The sequence below is a fragment of the Cupressus sempervirens genome, chromosome 3, assembly GCF_028749045.1.
Source record: "Cupressus sempervirens isolate cs-2001-9-10 chromosome 3, ASM2874904v1, whole genome shotgun sequence".
Classification (NCBI taxonomy): domain Eukaryota; kingdom Viridiplantae; phylum Streptophyta; class Pinopsida; order Cupressales; family Cupressaceae; genus Cupressus; species Cupressus sempervirens.
In genome coordinates, this window is record NC_143120.1 from 689,152,757 (window position 1) to 689,174,310 (window position 21,554).

Consider the following 21,554-nt stretch of genomic DNA (forward strand, 5'->3'; position numbering starts at 1 on the left):
TTCACTTTTGCCTTGTGTTCAAATCTGACACCAAAATCAGTTATGATTTCGATGAAATATTTGAATCACTTTATGCTTTTGAGAGGAAAAATGGTTAAGGATTTGATATCTAGTTATAGAGAGAGATTAGAGAGATTATTTTAACTTCTTGAGGAGGTTTATCAAGTGGACAGATGTCAGCCATAGAGCAGATCTAGGAATTCTTTCCTCTATATCATTCTTTTTTTTCTCATTGTACAGGTTCAAGTTTTTCACTATAACACCATTGTTGGTTGGAAATTTTCAATCCTTCTATGAGACCACTTTTTTGGATCTAGAACTTTGATTCCACCTTCATTCTTTAGTATATTTTCTCTTGTATGATAGTAGTAGTGAAGATAATATAGAAACTTTAGATCTATTTGGTATATCTCATGTTTTGATTTCATGCATCTAAATGTATAATTTCAAAGAAATGAATACAAATGAACAAGAATCTCTTTAGTTTCATTCTAATTATTATTTCCTATCTTAGTAATTTGCAGTCTTATATGGTTTAGGAACAAAGAATTGAGACTCATTTGCATCCTTTTAAGGTTTTATGTTAGATATGTTTTGTTGTTCGAACAAAGGGCCAAGTAAATGCTTGATTTGTTTGACAGGGTTATTGATTATTTTGAGAAGGATATCTCATGAGAATGAGGTCTTTATGAACATCGATGGCTGATTCACAAAGTGATAAGATAGATTTGATGTTTGGGTGTATGAAATATGTCCTGGATATCAAATACGTATGCATTGAATTCATGAAATTGCCCAATAGATAAGACATTGATCAGTTACAGGATCCCTTGTTTATACTGCTACATATTTGGGGTTGTGTTTATATTCAACATCATTTATCAAATATATTTCCCTTTCATGTAGAGGAGCTGAAAAGGATGCCCTCACTTAGCTTGTGAATTTCTTAGATTTGTAATTTTCGACTGCATATCATTGTGATTGCATAAGTGTAGGAGATTAAGGGTTTTTATCTTCTTTATTAGATTCAGGAATATGTTTAGCACTAGTACCATATAGATTGAATCTAAGGTCCAGCTGCCTAGGTTTTCCAGAGCCTAAAGTAGAAGAAGGGTCCAACCTTATAGTTGGTCCAGTGTCTGAAAGGATACATTAAGGATGGGAGTTAGCTTCCCCTAGATGTGTCTTGTTCTCATCAAGGTAAATTGAAATTGTCTTGTGTTTCAAAACACCAATAGGGTCAATGTATGCTAGCTCATATGTACCCTGAGATGTATGAGATAGTGTATTGGGAGAAGAAGAGCATAGTGGCTGAAGTTTACATTCTTCAGATATGGGCATGGGAGAACTTGTCCATCATGAGGCATATCTGCACTTCCATGAGGTAGGACCATGAGCCCTAAATATATAGATACTAGAGATAGATGACCCAAATAGCTCTAGGTAAGACTGAGTGGTGGCAAGGTTAACTAGATGAGGTAAAAATAATAGTACGGAGGCCATGGAGAGAAATGGAGGCATGGGGTGACACCTAAGTGGAGCTTGATGATATGTTTTCTCCTAAACATTGATTGGTTGCTTGATCTAGGTAATTGAGAGATTTAAACTAACAAGTCTGGCAGCAATATGGTTGACTATAGGACCTATCATAGGAGTGTTGCACTTATGCCCCCTTTTCCTCAAAGGTAGAGAAAGGGTGGTCTATTTGATTAGACTCTGGGACGTCTATGATTGATGTGAACTCCCTTGCCCTGACATAGAAGGATTTAATTATGGTAGTTAAAAATGGGGGGATGACTACTATATATATGGAGCATTTTGTGAGTGAACCCTTCCCTCATTACAGACCCAATACAGATGGCAATGTCAATACAGTGTGTGAAGGCACCATAGTAGCCACCACAATAGCCATAGTAGTAGGGTCTGAGACCATGCATGAGATAGGTGTAGATCCATCCTCATCAAATGAGGTTAGAACCAAATGCTGGTGGGAGTGGGATAGGACATAGACATCCTAAAGGTGAGATGGGTACTTTGGAAGCCATCGATAAAGATTTACAGAGTAGTTAGTAGAGGAAGAACCTGCTAAGAAGGCCAAGCTCATAGTCAATGATGAGGAGATGTAGGATCAGCTTGTCAATGAGCCATAGGGTGGAGATATTTTGGTATAGATACAAGATGCCTTAAGGAGGGCTAGAGATAGAATGAGAGTAGTGTAGTGGTAGCTAGGAGATCTGCAGATTCATCTTGTAGTAAGGGATACTTGGTTAGCAGATCAAGAATAGGTTAACTATGAGCTACAAGAGCAGATGGAGAAACACCAAGATGAGGCTTGACTATAATTAGTAAGAGAAGATTACTATTATGCAGCATATCTTGCAGTAGTTCTGGATGCATCAAATCAAGTGCCATGATTCTCAAAGTACATAATAGAGTTCAAAGATGCATAACCCATCAAGAAAATTTCTTGTAAAAACCACTTGAATATGCATATGGAATAAAAACATGCAACAGGTGAAAGACTCTACAATGAATTGATGTTGTAACCTAAAATAAGACTTCCAAGAATTATTTTGATTCATTGTTACTCAAATATTTAGCCTTGTTGGAAAACCTAAAATTCTCATCTCCTTAGTGGGTTTCCAACCCATGAAGATGGTTTTCCAAAAAAAAAATTGAGGTGAAAAAAAAGATTCTTAATGGCTCTCAAAAGGGTCCTCACACCTTAACCAAGCATTCCCAGTTTTCAAAAATGCAATTTTTGAAGATTCAACCTAGAAGGAAGCATTGGTAGAAAATTGGAATATGTCTTCTCCTCGATGGATTTCCAACCCATGAAGATAGGTTTCTAATTTTTCAAGAAAAATCAAGTTAATGATTAAGCTTGACCCTAGTACTAGATTAAGAGTATGTTAGAATGATATTGGAATGGATTAAATCATTAAAGAAAAAGAAATATAGAAGGAATCTCATTTAGAAGACTTTCCTCAACATGGTATCCCAATGGTAACTTTATAAAACTTAAAGGAAAAATGGAAAAGTAAGTAGTGGGCATATAGAAAGTTATCATTGAGCTCAATGAAATAGTGAAAAGATGCCTAGATGTCCATTGAGCTCTTGTATTTGTATCCAATGGGTATTTCCTTAAATTTCATCCATGTAGCACAAATTCTAAAGAATAATGGATGGAGTGAGGCTCTCATATAAAGATACACAAGCAATTCAATAAGTTATCGCTCTTCTTTTTTTTGCATTCTATCAATATCTATTGTTTTTTATACAATTGTAACAGTTGCATTTGTGGTCTCATTCACATTCTCAATTTAAAATCTTCTTCACAAACTCATGGCAACAAAATTTGTGAGTTTTGATGGGTTAACTGGGATCAAGTCCAAATTGCAAAATTTCATGGACACATCCCTTCGCTTCTATGACATGGAAGATTTCCATAGGAGAGTGAAATCTAAGTAAATTCACTCCATTAGTAAAAACTAAAAGGATGTAGTATAGTCGAGGTTGTTGACATTTTGGTTGCAATCCATGCCCTATACCTAATTTACTAATCCATTCATCACTACAACCCATAAACTAGAAAAATTGTTCTACCTAATGATACAGTATTGATTTTAATTGATAGGAAAATAATGGTTAATTATCTATGTGTGCCTAAGCAAGAAGATTTCTCTAACTTGACTATTGGTTGGGAAACCTCAAAATTTTTAGCAAAGAAAATGATCTAGAGGAAGGAGATCATGATAACTTGGTTGTAGAAGCCACATAGCATTAAGAGCAAAGTTCCTAAAGCTTTTTTTGGAACTAACTTTAAGCAAGAGATAACTAACATTTTTGTCCTCTAGCATAGGTTGAGAGGTGAGATAGAATCTTCAAATTTCATTGAGCAATACTTCTTTCTAGTTCAAGTTATATACTCATGCACCTGATACATTTGTTGGGCACAAGAGGTGAGAGTCTATATAGTGCTCTCTAGGAGGCCAAGATTTACAATACTTTCTATATGTAGTCCTTCTTGATTTACATGTTGGCCTCATTGCAATTATAGCCAAGTCTTCAAGAATTAGAGACTTTTCATAATGATTTTAAATCTTATGAGTTTTATCCATGCCTCCAATTATAGAATAGTTATGCACATTATGTTAAAGTTAATGATGCATTTACCATGAGGATTTGCAGGGAGTTACAAGGATGTTTGGAAAATGGATTCAGCCTAGAAGCCATGGTTATCATCAGTCATTTTGGATGTTAATTTATTTAGTTCTCATGATTTTCTTATTTGTATCCTGCAATATTTGATGGATTTCCCTTGAATCTACCAAGGTATCCAAGTGACATAATCATGTTGATAAAAATTATATAGAAAGCCCTACAAGTGGACATACTGGGAAAAAGCCTAAAGAAGAAAGGCTATAAATTCCCCATGAAAGTTGGAGCCTTAGGTTGTGATACCCAATCTGATCCCAAGAATATGGTGAACATGTTTGAAAAGAAATATAAGCTAGAAATGCATGAGTTCTTGAGGCCTATGTTTGAACCAAATGCATATACTAGAGATGTTCTATAGATTGGGGGAGTCATAAAATATAGTACTACCATTGAGGATTATTGGGCTGATTCTAAAGATGAGTTTGAGAGCTATGATTGAGCCTTTGCAAGGATGAAAATTGATCAAGTGAAGATGTATAAGGTAAAAATTGATGTAGATGGAGTGTAAAATGATGGTCAAAATATGTATAACAACACTTATCTAACCAAGCTAAAGAACACTCCTATAAGTTTAGAAAATTATGAAGATGTTGTGGAGGACCTAAATATGATGATGGTTAGAATATATAAGAGAACTAGAAAGTGGGTTGAGTGGACCATGGCTCAAAAAAGGTAGGACCAAAGGTACACCCACCCACTCTTCCCAAAATGTGGTAGCACCATTATCTTCTCAAAGTGGTTCTTCAAGCATGATCTTATCTCTCACTCAAGGAGCTGCTCAACTAGCTAGAGGAGGTGATCAACCCCCTGACAAGAACATACCTATTGATAAAACTTGTCAAGATGGTTTAGTGCCTATAATTGGAATAGAAATAGAGTTGAAAAAGAAGAAGGTAAAAGATATGAAGAATAGTGTACTCATTGTGGCTCTATCACCTCATAGCAGTCTAATTCCATCCATAAGTCCCACATTACTCCTTCCAAGTAGCCCCCAAATACAAGTGGTTGACCTTGGAGATGGAGGGAATTGTGAAAGTGAATCTATAGAGTCAGATGAAGCAATAAAAGAAGCATCTAGAGAAAAAAAAACATCTAAAGCAGAGAAAGCATCTAAAGAAGGGAAAGTGCTTAAAGGTAAAAAAATCATTTCCCCATCTCCAAAGAATCCTTTCTCTTCAAGTTCAAAGAAATTTACTCACGTTAAGAGAAAAAATTTCAATGTGGACACATTGGGAATCATATTTAAAGTAATCGATATAGAATCATAGCTGAAAAATACTTTAGATAGAAAGAGGAAAAGGAAAAAAGAAGGAGTTTCAAACAAGGAGACTTTATCTCTAGCTATCTATTTTGGGTTAGCATTGAGTAAAGTCAAGTAGAAGATTCTTTTTATTCTTGGCCAAGAACTTGGTATAGGACACTTAAATATGGAGATCACTAAGCCCACCAAGGAAGGAATAATTGAAGACTTGAATATAGAGGACTTTGCATTGCAATGTGTAGACCTTGGATAAGTTAGAAATGACACCAAAGTGGGCCTATGGAAATCAAAAAATGATGTGATAGAAGGGAAACTCAAAACTCTCAAATAGGCTAAAGTCAAAATGAAGGCAGAGATTCATGAGCTTAATTACTTCATTAGACAACTAGTCACCCTACTAGCAATTATCTTAGGAGTGTCAACCACCAACAATCCTATAGCCATGGACATTCAAGATATCATCTCCCAGCTACAAGAAGATAAGTACTTTAGGGAAATTAGTAGGGATTATACCATAAAACTCAAGTCTAAATGACTTGAAATCATACAACTACTTAGAAATGTAGTGTTGAGGCTCAAAATAGAAAAGGATAATGTATCTCTATTAACTAGGCTATCTTATCAATAGAAAAGGTCAAGAGTGAGGAGTGGATCTCATTATTGAAGATGGTCATCCAAATAAAATCTAAAGAAGTAGTGGAGGCAAATATTCTACCAAAGGGAGATGAGCTCTTGTTTGAATGGCAACAGAGTATGCAATTTAAGGCTGAAATAATTTTAGTAGTAGAAGAAGGACTAAAAGAAATAGAGAGCAAGGTTAGGGAGGAACATGATAGAAATTATAAACTACTAAAAGGACTATACATTGACTCCCAAATTAGTGGACAAGGGAAGGGGATAGTAGGTGTTGTTGTCATGTAAAATAATTTCTCTAGTTATTTGGATAATCTAATAGAAAAATCTACCAATCATCAAGATAAAGTGTCAAATCTCTAATGGCTTAGTGGATGTATACACATGGAAATGGCGGAATTAAAATAATGGTTGAATGCTATTAAAGATGTGGCATGAGAACATTCCAAGTGGCTCTTGAGATACACCAAAGTTCATGTTCATTGACACAAAGATCTTATTCTTATCATCATCATTTCCAAAACCTATAAAGCAAAGTCAGAAAGGGGAAGAAGGAAAAGTAACATCTTTCCTACCATTTTACATTTTGATGATCAATTGTGACTAATAACTAGTTCCTTTCCATTTTTCATTTTTTAGGAGATGAAAAAATTGAATTCCTTTTTGTAACGGTCATCTCCAAATCCTATATGTACCTAATCAAAAGATTAATTAAAGGACAACTAATTTTTAGTGTGAGATATTTCATGTTGCAGAGATAAGTTGAATGTGTTTTATATCAAGTATTTACTATTCCATTGTTTTAGATAGTTTATGATATCTCTTTCTATTGAATTGAATTAAGGAATAAATAGAGCTTTTTTCCCCTCTTCAATGTAGTGAACCAAGAATAAAAATATTGTTATTGAAGGTTAAAAGACATCGTGTGTTGCATAATTCCTAAAGTTAGTTCCTTGCATGTTAGAATCAGAAGAATTTTGTTAAATAGATATTTCATACATAAAATTCATTACTATATCACCAAATTCTATTGGTTCATAAGATATATGAGTTCACAGATTTGATTAGCATTAAGACCTAAATCTTAGCTTGAGTTAGTTACTATTTAGGCCTAACTTGATTTACCTATTCTCTTCTTGGGTTAAGAATAAACCCACTTTTAGGATTAGGAATAAATAAATTCATTGCAAATCATAACCATAAGGGAGTTGTACCTATAAAATATAGAGGGAAATTGATTATTTAGCTATGATTCCCAACTATTGTAATCAACCATTGTTCAAAAGTTTTGTGCATTCAAAGAGGTAATAAAAGTGAACAATCTATTTACCAATAGATTTTTGGTGACTTTGCTAGGGATACAAATAGTCACTTGATATTATGAAGAATAATGGTGCTAATTGATAAGAATGTATTCCCCATACTCCAACCCAACCTTGAACTCCAAGATGACTAAGAAGATATCATCTCATCCTTGAATACATTTGTCTAGAGATATAAGATAAATGCAAAACACAATAGAAATACAAGAAAAGTACTAGAGGAAGAAGAAGCTAGAGACAAAGCACAAGAAAGTTCTATTTAGAGGAGAGATCTTTGAAGAGTATAAAAAAGGTAGGGAATAAAGTAATTAGGAATCTTAGAGAAAGAAAGATTCCTTAGAAGCACCAAAGATCAAGATGCGTGAAAACCTTTTTTTAAGAGACTTGCAAAACTTGGTTTTCCCATCCTAGACACACCTCAATGAAAGGGTGATAAGAAGAATAGGAGAAATCCATCTTCACCTCCCAGAGATCAAAATCAATCACACACAACCTGTCAAGTATTGGCTTTACATAAATTAGTTTCTCCTCTAGTTGTCAATTTTCCACCATACCTTGGTAGAAAAATTATGGCTGCTCCCTAGGCTGTAGTGATTGGTTCGTTGAACTTCATAGTATATCACCCACTTTTTTCTAGGTCAAGAAAGAACTTCCCTATTTTTTAGGTGATTGGAAAGTTACTATTGATGAACACATAAAAGATTTCTTTTTAGTAACTCATATCTTAGGAGTAGCACATGAAGACATAGCTATGACACTATTTGTGGAAACTTTAATGGAATGTGCCACGAATTGGTTTTATCACTTGGACGATGCCTCAATTACAAGTTGGGCCACAATTAGGATGACTTTAAAAGTAAGATTCAAAACTATTGAAGATGAACATGCCCTATTGGCTCAATTGAAATCTATCAGAAAACTAGCTAGTGTAAGTATGAGGGATTTTGTTTCTAGTTTCAATAAAATCACTAATAGAATCCCTACTACTAAAAAACTTGCCACAGGTAATTTAAAAACTTTCTTTATAAATGTGATGCCACTTGATATTAACTATGATTTGAGGAGGTCTTGTTCCATAGACTTGGAAGATATCCAAAAGAATGCAGTTCAATTGGAAGATGACCTGATCTCCACTAGAAAGTGGATTTGAGTGCTTCACACCAAAGCAAGTACTAGTAACACCGCTTCATCTAATGAGATGTTGAAAAAAATATCAAATGAACTAGTTGATATAAAGAGGAAACTCCTTGGATTCAATAACACTTACCAATGTAATTTCCAAAATCAACCTAGGAGGAACACTGATGGGAAAACCTTATAGCTCACTAATCCACCACAAAGATTAGCTATTGAAGCTACACCCAAAAGGGGAAATATGTGTGTTTTCCACTTAACCATGGATCATGATAATGAAATTTGTCCCAAGACAACTTGTATGGTGTAGTTACTATCCACTAAAAAACTAAATGCTACGAATTTTGGTCCTAAATCAGATTTGTACTTGAATGGCATCTCAAAAAAATTATTTTTTAGAGTATGAATCATATTTAGAAGGACTAGGAAAATGCTATGATAGTATTGATGGGACTGCATATATGATGATGACTAGAAGCCAAAAAAAAAAAGAATTAGATTTCTAGTCATCCTCGAGGCAGTAATGAGGCTTCTATTTTAGGAATTGGTAATAAGGATCAAGGAGCCAAGGCTTCTCAATCAGGTATGGAAAAGGTGTCTTTTGATTTTATTCAATTTTGTAAAGATTCCTGAATTCAAATATCTCCTATAGGCTACTCAAAATATCATTTGGTATGTTATTACAAAGTATCTATGATATAAACCTAAAACATAATGTCATGACTAGAGAAGAAAATGAATACTTAATAGCCAATCCTTTTTACCAAGATGAATCTATAATTTTGGCAACCTTTCCTAGATAGAAACCTAACTGATTTTATCTTTCATTATACATTAATAGGTGCAAGCTAAGAAACTATATAATTGATTCAGGTGGCTTAGACAATGTGATGCCTTATCCTATAGCTAAAGCTCTAGGCCTTACTCTTATCAAAGTTCATGGTGCATGTTATTCTATGGATGCCAAACAAGTCTCACTACTTGGGAAGATCAAAGATGCTCATGTAGCACTGGCCTCTTACCTAGAAAAGAAATTGTTGATGACTATCCTAGTTCTAGAAATTCCAACTAGCTATGGCTTTTCCTAAGAAAAATATTGTATACAAACTGAGGAGGAGAAATAAAATTGGATTGGTCCTAGGTGATCATACACATAGGAAGCAAGAAAGTAAAGTTACAGCTTAAAGAGGAAATGAAGTTTATGGTTTTGAAGTTAGACAATCCCAAACCTCAAATCCTCTATCAAGAATTATAATTTGGTAATTATATATGTTGTTCACTAAAGAGGTCTTAGATGACCAAGAGGTTGAAAGGCTAGGGGATCAAATTCTTATTGAGGAAGAGGAATCATTATGAATTTGGACCCTAGGGTTTGATGGTGGTTGTTCCTCATCTAGTTTCGGTGCTAGAGTAGTGTTGATATCACCTAAGAAAGAACCTCAACCCATGGCATTAAAGTTATAATTTGGGAACATGAATAATACAGTGGAATATGAAGCCCTATTACTTAAGATAATAGTTGTGAAAGAAAAAGGTATAAAAGTTTTGAAGGGTTGAGGTGATGCAGAACCTGTTGTGTGACAAATCAGAGGGAAGTACTTTGTAAATAATCATAAATTGAAGAATTATAGAAGTAGGTTCTAGGATGAAATTGAAGGGTGAGATGCATTCTTGATTGAATTAGTCTTGAGGGAGATAAACTCTAAGGAAGATTCACTATCCATTTCTACCTCCTTACTGTTTCCTTAAACAAAATTCAAAACTAAATAGTATCAAGTAAAAATTGCATATAGGCCTTTGGTGCCTAATAAAATGGAAGCCTAGCAAGTATTCAAAGTTGATAGAAGTCTACAACTATTCTTAAAAAATGCCAAGAATATTCGCAAGGATCATTCTAATGAAGCTATTCAAGAAGACTCCCACAAGAAGCAAAAAGAGGATGGAGCTAATGCAATCTAGTTACAAGGTAATATCATTCCCCCATACTTTGTGTCATTTGAAAAACTATTTAATCAAAATGATACTTACATAAAAAAGGGATTGAAAAAGGACCAACTACTACAAAATATGATGAGGTAAATATTCGAGACATGCAAAATCCCAAAATGATCATGATGCAGGAGCATCCAGAGGTATAAGGGCAATCTTGTGTCACCCAAAAAAATGTACTTAGACTTAGTTTCTGTTTCATGTCTTTACATTTTTGGATACCCATTTGGCTCAAATAAAGGTTCCAACTCTCATAGTTCAACTATCAGTGCATTTGAAAATCCCAAAAAAATAGGAGCATGCAATTTGGCCATCATTTTGGTGACCTAGAAGGTGTGACTTGGCGAGATGAATGTAATTGAGATTTAGAGCATTCTAGAAAAAGAATCAGGTCAAAAGGCCCCATGGTTTGAAAGTTATTGAAGTTTTTCGGGTTTTGGAGACCTCCTAAGAATGCTTCAAAGTTAGGTTTGGGGCATTAAATGACCTCAAAAAGGGTCTAAAAATGGGGGACAAGTAAAGCTGGTCCATAGGGCTATAGAGCGCTTCGAGAGCTTTCCAAAAATGTAAACGGTTCGTCAATCGGAGCTACGGTTCAAAAGTTATGCCTCCCATAAGTTCAGCTACCATTTCTGGATTCTTCTAGATTTGCACCGACTTCTAACACGGCTTTTGGAACCTTCTATTTTGTCGGTGGATGCCTACTAGCACTTTCTAGAATGTACTCCTAGTCCTTAACCCCCTGGGGTCTATTTAAGGAGATTTTTGGCATTGTAAAAGGTAGTTCGGATTGGAGCTTGAGAGGAGGTGCTAAAAGGAGAAATATTCTCCAGATTTATGCTATTGTAAGCCCGTAGGGCATGTTTTGAATTTTATTTTCTCTGCACTATTTGTACTAGCTTATTTTCTCAGTTAATATAATTCCCCCTTTCTATTGTGTCTATTCTATTTTTGGGTTGTGTCCCCATCAAGTGGTATCAAAGCGGGTTTTCCTGAGTGTGTAGACAGAGCGCCGACTGTGAGGCAGTTTGCACCAGGACTGTGTGGTTGTGGGTTCGAGTTAGAAGATGCCTCCACGAAGAGAGCATGGCGAAAGGGCCAGAGCTATTGATCCTAAGGAGGTTAGAGCCCTCCAGAGACAGGTACAAGCATTACAAGAGGAGCTTCGTAGAGGAGCAAATATTGCCGCAGATGACAATAGTGAGGATGACAATGAAGAGGAAGTAATGGAAGTTGATGGGGAGGTTCTAAATCCTATAGAGGAAAGGCTTTTTAGGGCCATTACTAGTTTTGGGAAAAGACCTACAATTGAAGTGGGTATATTTTCGGGAAATTTGAAACCAGATGATTTGATTGATTGGATCAATGAACTGGAAGAATACTTTGAGTATGAGGATATAAGGGACCCAGATAGGGTTAAGCTTGCAAAGGCCAAACTAAAAGGCCATGCCAAAATCTGGTGGCAAGAGGTTCAACTGGAAAGACTTAGAAGAGGAAAGGAGAAGATCACAAGATGGGATCACATGGTGGACAAATTGAAGAAGCAGTTCATTCCTGTGGACTATGAGCTTGATCTGTTTAAGAAGATGCATGGGTTAAAGCAAGCAGAAAGATCAGTCCAAGAATATACAGAGGAGTTTTACCGACTCCTGATTAGAGTGGGGCATGCAAAAGCAAATAAGGAGAAGGTTTCTCATTATATCAGTGGGTTACGACCTAGCATCCAAGAGGAATTAAGTCTGGTAAGAATGACCAGCGTTGAAGAAGCATACCAGTTTGCCCTACGAGTTGAAGAGAAGCTGTGTAAAAGGTTTGAAGGAAGAAAAAGAGGGCGCGGTCAAGGAGGAAGGGAAAGCAGTAGATCATCGGGAGGCCACAATGAAACTCAAAAGAAAAATGAAGATGAGGGTACTAGCAGGAACCAAAGGAATGAGGGTTTCAACTGCTCCCATGATCAAGATTTTGGAAATCAAAGAGGAAGAGGTAGAGGACGTGGACAAGGAAGAGGAGGCTTCTGCGGTACCTGTTTCCATTGCAATGAAGAAGGTCATCGTGCCTTTGAATGCCCTCAATGACAAGGAAGGACAGATAGGAGAGTTGAGGGCCAAGCTAGGGTTGCTCATGTGGATGAGGATGCACAATCATCACATTCAGAGGATGCAGAAAGAGAAGAGACCTTGATAAATGAAAGAGTCCTACTAAGTGGTGAAAATGAACCAGGACAATGGATGTGTTTGTTCTGTACCAGATGCAAGTGTGAGGATAAATGTTGTGATGTGATCATTGATGGTGGTAGCACTGATAACTTGGTATTCGAAGAGATGGTCTCTAAGATGAAGCTCAAGAGGGAGAAACATCCCCAGCCCTATAGGATTTCTTGGGTAAAAGATGATCATAAGGTCCTAGTAAGTGAACAATGTTTACTAAAATTCAAAATTGGGAGTTACCATGATGAAGTTCTCTGTGATGTTATTTCGATGGATGTTTGCCATCTATTGTTGGGTAGACCATGGCAGTTTGATAGACATGCAATACATCATGGACATGCAAACACATACTCTCTGACAAAGGATGGAGTTCGCCACAAATTGAAGCCCATGAAAAAGGAAGGTGAAAAGGTATGTAGTAGTGCTAGGATTTGTCTTGTTGATGGAAGGAAGTTTTTAGATGGCATGAAACATCAGCGTATGTGCTATGCTTTGATTCCTAGGAAAGATAAAGAAGGTAGTAGTGAAATACCATTTGAAGTTTCAGATTTACTAGGAGAATTTGGAGATATTATCTCTGATAATGTTCCAGATGGATTGGCACCATTAAGGCAAATCAGTCATCAGATAGATCTGATTCTAGGAGCTAGTTTGCCTAACAAAGCTACTCATAGGATGAATCCTACTGAAATAGAGGAGCTAAATAGATAGGTTCAGGAGCTATTGAGGAAGGGCTTCATTCGAGAGAGCTTGAGTCCATGTGCAGTACCTACAGTACTTGCACCAAAGAAGGATAGAGAGTGGAGGATGTGTACAGATTCTCGAGCTATAAATAGGATAACCATCAAGTACCGGTTTCCTTTACCAAGGATGGATGATCTTATGGACTGCTTGAGTGGAGCTCAGTACTTCACAAAGATAGATCTGAAGAGTGGCTATCATCAGATACGGATTCGAGAAGGAGATGAGTGGAAAACAGCCTTCAAGACCAAGGAGGGTCTTTATGAGTGGTTAGTCATGCCCTTTGGATTGACGAACGCCCCAAGCACCTTCATGCGGCTCATGAATGAGGTACTTAAGAAGTTCTTGGGAAAATTTGTTATTGTCTATTTGGATGATATTTTAATTTTCAGCAAGACTTTGGAAGAACATTTACTGCATATTCATAGTGTCCTTGAAAGGCTAAGGGAAGAGAAACTGTTAATTAATCTAAAGAAGTGTGTCTTTGCAAAAAAAAAAAGTTAGTCTATTTGGGATTTTTTATATCACTTGAAGGTCTCAAAATGGATCCAGAGAAGGTAAAAGCCACCTTGGAATGGCTTACTCCAAGGTCTGCTACTGAGGTAAGATCATTTCATGGTCTAGTTAGTTTTTACAGGAAGTTTATTAAGAATTTCAGTGGCATATGTGCACCTCTAACTGATACAATAAGAGGGGATAGAAAAGAGTTCAAATGGACTGCAGCAGCTGCGAGAAGTTTTGAATTGCTGAAGAAGAAGGTGACTGAACAGCCTGTGTTGGCACTTCCAGATTTTAGAAAAGTATTCCAGGTGGATTGTGATGCTAGTGGTAGCGCTATTGGGGCTGTATTAAGCCAAGAAGGTAAGCCTATTGCATATTTTAGTGAAAAATCGAATGATGCAAAGAAGAAGTATTCTGTTTATGATCAAGAGTTCCATGCAATAGTTCAGGTCTTAAAGAAATGGAGGCATTATTTATTGCCAAAGGAATTTATTTTGTATACTGATCATCAGGCATTACAATACCTAAATAGCCAAGGTAAATTGAATCAGAGGCATATGAAGCGGGTATAATTCTTGCAGAGTTATACATTTGTGTTGAAGCATAGAAGTGGGAAATCTAACAGGGTTGCAGATGCATTAAGTAGGAGAAAGTTGTTGCTTACAACAATGCAGGTTGAAGTAGTTGGGTTTGATGAACTCAAGAATTTGTACCCCGAGGATCCTGATTTTGCTGAAGCATGGAAAGCTTGTAAAGAACCTGTTGCTGTAGATAGAACCAAGTGGTTAGACTATTTGCTTCAGGATGGCATGTTGTTCAAAGGTAGTCAATTATGCATTCCAAGGAGTTCCATGAGGGAAAATCTGATTAAGGAGAAACACAGTGGAGGGATGGCAGGACATTTTGGTCGGGATAAGACCATTGCCATTCTTAGAGAACATTATTTTTGGCCTCAAATTACACAGGATGTGAAGAAGTTTGTACAGAGTTGCCAGGTTTGTCAAGTTTCCAAGGGGTTTAGTCACAATACTGGCCTATATCAGCCATTGCCTGTTCCATCAAGGCCCTGGGAGGACATAAGTATGGATTTTGTTCTTGGATTGCCAAGGACACAAAGGGGTAATGACTCAGTATTCATGGTGGTTGATAGGTTCTCCAAAATGGCACATTTCATTCGATGCCACAAAACTCATGATGCTGTCCATATTGCAGACTTGTTTTTCAAAAAGGTGGTAAGACTACATGGTCTTCCAAGGAGTATAGTTTCTGACCGAGATAGTAAATTTGTGGGGTATTTCTGGAGGACATTGTGGAAGAAGTTGAGAACAAACTTGAAATTCAGTTCCACGCATCACCCACAGACTTATGGCCAAACAGAAGTGGTAAATAGAAGTCTGGGCAATTTGCTGAGATGTTTAGTTGGAGATAAGCCCAAGGGATGGGATTTGATTCTACCACAGGCAGAGTTTGCTTATAATAACTCTGTAAATACGAGTACTGGAAAATCACCATTTCAAATTGTATATGGAAATAGCCCAAGGACTGCACCAGAATTGAGGAAGGTAGAACAAGGGGAGAGAACAAGTGTTGAAGCTGAGGAATTTGCTGAACACATCAAGCGTCTACATGAGGAGGTTCAAGCACACATTATCAAGATGAATCAAGAGTATAAAGCTAGGGCTGATGCAAGGAGAAGACATAAGGAATTCCAAGTAGGGGATCTAGTCATGGTGCACTTATGAAAAGAAAGATTTCCAGTTGGTACTTACAACAAGCTGAAAATGAAGAAATTTTGCCCCTGCAAAATTTTGAAGAAACATAACTCAGGAAATGCATATGAGGTGGAGCTGTCAGATGGTATTCACATTTCTCCCATTTTCAACATTGCAGATTTAACAGAGTATCATGATGATGGTGCAAATGAAGAGTTGGTTTTAAAGCCATGTCCAATGCCTGCTTCTTAAAAGGAGGAGATAGAAGACATTCTAGATCATCGTGTGGGTAGGAGTACTAGAAACAGGCAGTATGAAGAGTATTTGGTCAAATGGAAAGGATGACCGATCGAAGACTCAACTTGGATTTCAGCAGCTGAGGTTTCCCATTTGGGATTTCCTCTACCATCCATAAAGTGACAGGGTCACTTTTTAATCTACCCTGGGTGTCTGATGTAGGAGCATCCAGAGGTATAAGGGCAATCCTATGTCACCCAAAAAAATGTACTTAGACTTAGTTTCTGTTTCATGTCTTTACATTTTAGGATACCCATTTGGCTCAAATAAAGGTTCCAACTCTCATAGTTCAACTATCAGTGCATTTGAAAATCCCGAAAAAATAGGAGCATGCAATTTGGCCATCAGTTTGGTGACCTAGAAGGTGTGTGACTTGGCGAGATGGATGTAATTGAGATTTAGAGCATTCCAGAAAAAGAATCAGGTCAAAAGGCCCCACGGTTGTAAAGTTATTGCAGTTTTTTGAGTTTTGGAGACCTCCTACAAATGCTTCAAAGTCAGGATTGGGGCATTAAATGACCTTGAAAAGGATCAAAAAATGGGGGATGAGCAAAGCTGGTCCATAGCGCTATAGAGCGCTTCAAGAGCTTTTCGAAAATGTAAACAGTTTGTCAATCGGAGCTACCGTTCAAAAGTTATGCCTCTCGGAAGTTTGGCTACCGTTTCCGGATTCTTCTAGATTTGCACTGACTTCTAACGCGGCTTCTGGAACCTTCTATTTTGTCAATGGATGCCTAATAGCACTCTCTAGAATTTACTCCTAGCCCTTAACCCTCCAGGGTCTATTTAAGGAGATTTTTGCCATTGTAAAAGGCAGTTCGGATTGGAGCTTGAGAGGAGGTGCTAAAAGGAGAAATATTCTCCAGATTTATGCTATTGTAAGCCCATAGGGCATGTTTTGAATTTTATTTTCTCTGCACTGTTTGTACTAGCTTATTTTCTCAGTTAATATAATTCCCCCTTTCTATTGTGTCTATTATGTTTTTGGGTTGTGTCCCCATCAAGTGGTATCAGAGCGGGTTTTCCTGAGTGTGTAGACAGAGCGCCGACTGTGAGGCAGTTTGCACTAGGACTGTGTAGTTGTGGGTTCGAGTTAGAAGATGCCTCCATGAAGAGAGCGTGGCGGAAGGGACAGAGCTATTGATCCTGAGGAGGTTAGAGCCCTCCAGAGACAGGTACAAGCATTGCAAGAGGAGCTTCGTAGAGGAGCAAATATTGCCGCAGATGACAATAGTGAGGATGACAATGAAGAGGAAGTAATGGAAGTTGACGGGGAAGTTCTGAATCTTGTAGAGGAAAGGCTTTTTAGGGCCATTACTAAGTTTGGGAAAAGACCTACAATTGAAGTGGGTATATTTTCAGGAAATTTGAAACCAGATGAGTTGATCGATTGGATCAATGAACTAGAAGAATACTTTGAGTATGAGGATATAAGGGACCCAGATAGGGTTAGGTTTGCAAAGGCCAAACTAAAAGGCCATGCCAAAATTTGGTGGCAAGAGGTTCAACTAGAAAGACTTAGAAGAGGAAAGGAGAAGATCACAAGATGGGATCGCATGGTGGACAAATTGAAGAAGCAGTTCATTCCTGTGGACTACGAGCTTGATCTGTTTAAGAAGATGCATGGGTTAAAGCAAGAAGGAAGATCAGTCCAAGAATATACAGAGGAGTTTTACTGACTCCTGATTAGAGTGGGGCATGCAGAAGCAAATAAGGAGAAGGTTGCTCATTATATCAGTGGGTTACGACCTAGCATCCAAGAGGAATTAAGTTTGGTAAGAATGACCAGCGTTGAAGAAGCATACCAGTTTGCCCTACGAGTTGAAGAGAAGCTGAGTAAAAGGTTAGAAGGAAGACAAATAGGGCACGGTCAAGGAGGAAGGGGAAGCGATAGATCATCTGGAGGCCACAATGAACCTCAAAAGAAAAATGGAGATGAGAGTACTAGCAGGAACCAGAGGAATGAGGGTTTCAACCGCTCCCGTGATCAAGATTTTGGAAATCAAAGAGGAAGAGGTAGAGGACATGGACAAGGAAGAGGAGGCTTCCGTGGTACCTATTTCCATTGCAATGAAGAAGGTCATCGTGCCTTTGAATGCCCTCAATGACAAGGAAGGATAGATAGGAGAGCTGAGGGCCAAGCTAGGGTTGCTCATGTGGATGAGGATGCACAATCATCACATTCAGAGGATGCAGAAAGAGGAGAGACCTTGGTAAATGAAAGAGTCCTACTAAGTGGTGAAAATGAACCAGGACAACGGAGGAGTTTGTTCCGTACCAGATGCAAGTGTGAGGATAAATGTTGTGATGTGATCATTGATGGTGGTAGCATTGATAACTTGGTATCCGAAGAGATGGTCTCTAAGCTAAAGCTCAAGAGGGAGAAACATCCCCAGCCCTATAGGATTTCTTGGGTGAAAGATGATCATAAGGTCCTAGTAAGTGAACAATGTTTAGTAAAATTCAAAATTGGGAGTTACCATGATGAAGTTCTCTGTGATGTTATTTCGATGGATGTTTTCCATCTATTGTTGGGTAGACCATGGAAGTTTGATAGACATGCAATACATCATGGACAGCAAACACATACTCTCTGACAAAGGATGGAGTTTGCCACAAATTGAAGCCCATGAAAAAGGAAGGTGAAAAGGTATGTAGCAGTGCTAGGATTTGTCTTGTTGATGGAAGGAAGTTTTTGGATGGCATGAAACATCAACGTATGTGCTATGCTTTGATTCCTAGGAAAGATAAAGAAGGTAGTAGTGAAATACCATTTGAAGTTTCAGATTTACTAGGAGAATTTGGAGATATTATCTCTGATAATGTTCCAGATGGATTGCCACCAGTAAGGCAAATCAGTCATCAGATAGATCTAATTCCAGGAGCTAGTTTGCCTAACAAGGCTGCTCATAGGATGACTCCTACTGAAATAGAGGAGCTAAATAGACAGGTTCAGGAGCTGTTGAGGAAGGGCTTGATTCGAGAGAGCCTGAGTCCATGTGTAGTACCTGCAGTACTTGCACCAAAAAAGGATGGAGAGTGGAGGATTTGTACAAATTCTCGAGCTATAAATAGGATAACCATCGAGTACCAGTTTCCTTTACCAAGGATGGATGATCTTATGGACTGCTCGAGTGGAGCTCAGTACTTCACAAAGATAGATCTGAAGAGTGTCTATCATCAGATACAGATTTGAAAAGGAGATGAGTGGAAAATAGCCTTCAAGACTAAGGAGGGTCTTTATGAGTGGTTAGTCATGCCCTTTGGATTGACGAACGCCCCAAGCACCTTCATGCGGCTCATGAATGAGGTACTGAAAAAGTTCTTGGAAAAATTTGTTATTGTCTATTTGGATGATATTTTAATTTTCAGCAAGACTTTGGAAGAACATTTACTGCATATTCGTAGTGTCCTTGAAAGGCTAAGGGAAGAGAAACTGTTAATTAATCTAAAGAAGTGTGTCTTTGCAAAAAGGGAGTTAGTCTATTTGGGATTTGTTATATCACCTGAAGGTCTCAAAATGGATCCAGAGAAGGTAAAAGCCATCTTGGAATGGCCTACTCCAAGGTCTGCTACTGAGGTAAGATCATTTCATGGTCTAGTTAGTTTTTACAAGAAGTTTATTAAGAATTTCAGTGGCATATGTGCACCTCTAACTGATACAATAAGAGGGGATAGAAAAGAGTTCAAATGGATTGCAGCAGCTGCGAGAAGTTTTGAATTGCTGAAGAAGAAGGTGACTGAACAGCTTGTGTTGGAACTTCCAGATTTTAGAAAAGTATTCCAGGTGGATTGTGATGCTAGTGGTAGCGCTATTAGGGCTGTATTAAGCCAAGAAGGTAAGCCTATTGCATATTTTAGTGAAAAATTGAATGATGCAAAGAAGAAGTATTCTATTTATGATCAAGAGTTCTATGCAATAGTTAAGGTCTTAAAGAAATGGAGGCATTATTTATTGCCAAAGGAATTTGTTTTGTATACTGATCATCAGGCATTACAGTACCTAAATAGCCAAGGTAAATTGAATCAGAGGCATATGAAGTGGGTAGAATTTTTGCAAAGTTATACATTTGTGTTGAAGCATAGAAGTGAAAAATCTAACAGGGTTGCAGATGCATTAAGTAGGAGACAGTTGTTGCTTACAACAACGCAGGTTGAAGTAGTTGGGTTTGATGAACTCAAGAATTTATACCCCGAGGATCCTGATTTTGCAGAAGCATGGAAAGCTTGTAAAGAACCTGTTGCTGTAGATAGAACCAAGTGGTTAGACTATTTGATTCAGGATGGCATGTTGTTCAAAGGTAGTCAATTATGCATTCCAAGGAGTTCCATGAGGGAAAATTTGATTAAGGAGAAACACAGTGGAGGGATAGCAGGACATTTTGGTCGGGATAAGACCATTGCCATTCTTAGAGAACATTATTTTTGGCCTCAAATTACACAGGATGTGAAGAAGTTTGTACAGAGTTGCCAGGTTTGTCAAGTTGCCAAGGGGTTTAGTCATAATACTGGCCTATATCAGCCATTGCCTATTCCATCAAGGCCCTGGGAGGACATAAGTATGGATTTTGTTCTTGGATTGCCAAGGACACAAAGGGGTAATGACTCAGTATTCATGGTGGTTGATAGGTTCTCCAAAATGGAACATTTCATTCGATGCCACAAAACTCATGATGCTATCCATATTGCAAACTTGTTTTTCAAAGAGGTGGTAAGACTACATGGTCTTCCAAGGAGTATAGTTTCTGACCGAGATACTAAATTTGTCGGGTATTTCTGGAGGACATTGTGGAAGAAGTTGAGAACAAACTTGAAATTCAGTTCCACGCATCACCCACAGACTTATGGCCAAACAGAAGTGGTAAATAGAAGTCTGGGCAATTTGCTGGGATGTTTAGTTGGAGATAAGCCCAAGGGATGGGATTTGATTCTACCACAGGCAGAGTTTGCTTATAATAACTCTGTAAATAGGAGTACTGGAAAATCACCATTTCAAATTGTATATGGAAATAGCCCAAGGACTGCACCAGAATTGAGAAAGATAGAACAAGGGGAGAGAACAAGTGCTGAAGCTGAGGAATTTTCTGAACACATCAAGTGTCTACATGAGGAGGTTCAAGCACACATTATCAAGATGAATCAAGAGTATAAAGCTAGGGCTGATGCAAGGAGAAGACATAAGGAATTCCAAGTTTGGGAAAAGACCTACAATTGAAGTGGGTATATTTTTTGGAAATTTGAAACCAGATGAGTTGATATATTGGATCAATGAACTGGAAGAATACTTTGAGTATGAGGATATAAGGGACCTAGATAGGGTTAAGTTTGCAAAGGCCAAACTAAAAGGCCATGCCAAAATCTGGTGGCAAGAGGTTCAACTGGAAAGACTTAGAAGAGGAAAGGAGAAGATCACAAGATGGGATCGCATGGTGGACAAATTGAAGAAGTAGTTCATTCCTGTGGACTACGAGCTTGATCTGTTTAAGAAGATGCATGGGTTAAAGAAGGCAGGAAGATCAGTCCAAGAATATACAGA